We start from the raw sequence: 2,272 nt of genomic DNA, 5'->3' as shown, positions 1-2,272 counted from the left end.
GACGTTTTAGTTTAAAATTATCTCAAAACTAACAACCACTGCTAAGTGCTGACAAAACTTTAAATTATTTTATTCGAAAACTTTATTTAATAGTAATTATTAACCAACAACTAAAATTTTTAATCCTTTGTTAATATCAATTTTGGTTAATTTATTTATCTATTTATAAAATTTTAATTTTTTTATTAAATATCAACTCGGCTGAAAAAACAAATTTATATAAAAATAATTGTAATATATTAATATTTAAGAAAAGAATCAAGAAAAGTTGGATTGAGGCGAGCTAAAATTGATAAATTTTCAATTAACCCCCTAAAACAGACGACAAATGTTGGTGAACATGAAAGATAAGGATAGAGTTTGTAATTTCAGATATTGTATTTTTTTTTTGAAAATACGGATGTTGTTTTTACTACACCGAAATCAAGGCAAATTAATTACTGTGAAAAGAAATAAGAAATTCCAAATGTAAGAGATTCTTTAAAAATAAAATAAAAATAGATATTTTTAATTTCTGTCTCGCCGTCCAAAGGGTACCGGACGACGATGGAACCAACTACTCCGCCACTTGCTAGTTGTTAATTATCCACGTGTCAGCAGATCCCAACTTGTGGTCCCACATTCCGTTGGTGCCGAAACACAAACGAGCACTCCGGTAACTCGCCCAGATCGGCGAACAACGACTCGTCCTCTTCTCTCATCGGGAAAATCACTGCCGCGTCATCCGCCTCTCCGTTATACCTTTCCGCAAATAAGGTGCTCTCCAAAACCGTTGACGACGTCGTTTCCATCTCCCCAATCCAAGCGAATTCATCCCCCGTCGTAAGAATCGAATTGTCCGTCAAACCAGGGAAGCTATCTTCCATCCCGGATTCCGGCTCAGTATCCGGATGCGACGTAGACGACTCCTGCTTTACAACTGCCGTACATTTAGCTAGCGTTTCTGCTGCTTCCGCAGCCTCTGCCGTCGCCGCCGCTGCAGCTTGTTTAGCAGCGGACTTATTGTTTCTAGAAGCGGGCCAAGGGTGATTATGTTCGCAAGAGTAAGTGATCACTAACATTGTAGGATCTAAGCGGCTCCTCTCGACTTGTTTCCTCGCCGGACATCCCTTTGAGCTACTACACCGGTAATAACCCCTGCCACCCGGTGCCACAATGATAGAAAACATCAATCAAAATGATTGATGATTATAATACATAACCCTAAACAACGTACCGGCCTGGTTTGTATATCTTAAAATGATGTACTATTAATTACCTGGGATAAGGTGAGCCTTTGATGGGCTTTTGGCCGTACTTCCGCCATGCCCAAGAATCCACGGCGGAGCACTACTCACCTTTAAGACGGCGATTTTCAACGTCCTTGATTGGTATCGACACCACCCTTTTCTGCATGGATCTTTTAGTACTGCAAACAGTTAACAAAACTCCATCAATTCAACACCAAAAAAAAAAACCCGAACTTTACATAATTTTGATGCTTTTTTACAGGGATAGAACAAACATACCCTTTCCGAGGGGAAGTGAGTTTCATATGGTTGAAACTGGGAGAAGGAGGAGATTCCGGTTCAGATGAAACGCTGTCGTTTACTTCTAATCGTCGTTTATTTTTGCTGACAGAAGAGTTAACCATGGTTCCGATGATTCAGAAGAGTTTTTATGGTGATGCTGACTGATTAAGCAAAGGATAGAGAGAGAGAGAGAGAGAGAGCGAGCTAGGTCGAGGAGGAGGAAGAAGAAGAAACAAAAAAGGGTGGTCCTTTTAAAAATGAGCTAGGGGCGGCATGTTGTTGACAGATCGATTGGAGTTTTTTTTTTTTTTTTTTTTGTAGTATTTGTTTATACGGGTCGTGCAAGCAAATGTGATATAAAATCCTAAAACTTATCTTTATTCAAAGCTTTATTTGAAAATGACCCGGTTTTTAACTCTGGATTTCTTTCTTCTGCAATCATTCTTAAGATGTTTTCCTATTACTAACGAATATAAGGTTTATTATCAAGTAATTTTATCCTATTAATTAGATTTTTAATATAATTATTAATTTAAAAATTAATATCGCTTTAAATATGAAATGAAATATATGTAGAACATTGTAAATACCTCTAAAATATCATAAAATTTTGATATAGTTAGAAGATAATATTTATGTTCCAAATTTAAATTTAAATAAATTTATACAAAGTTGGAATTCAGTTCGCACAGAAAATAATATTTTTGTTATTATTGGACCGCTTTGTGGTTTCTCTTAATTATTATTTGTTAAAAATTAAT

General features: G+C 36.0%; 1 pseudogene; it reads right to left on the bottom strand.

Annotated features, from left to right (window-relative positions):
* Nucleotides 1-493: 493 nt before the first annotated feature.
* Nucleotides 494-1,729, bottom strand: LOC120172905 (annotated as a pseudogene).
* Nucleotides 1,730-2,272: the final 543 nt, after the last annotated feature.

The sequence above is a fragment of the Hibiscus syriacus genome, unplaced genomic scaffold (assembly GCF_006381635.1).
Source record: "Hibiscus syriacus cultivar Baekdansim isolate YM2019G1 unplaced genomic scaffold, ASM638163v2 tig00111917_pilon, whole genome shotgun sequence".
Taxonomy (NCBI): Eukaryota; Viridiplantae; Streptophyta; class Magnoliopsida; order Malvales; family Malvaceae; genus Hibiscus; species Hibiscus syriacus.
Note: the sequence above shows the minus strand (reverse complement) of the source record. Positions and strands in the feature narration are given on the sequence as shown.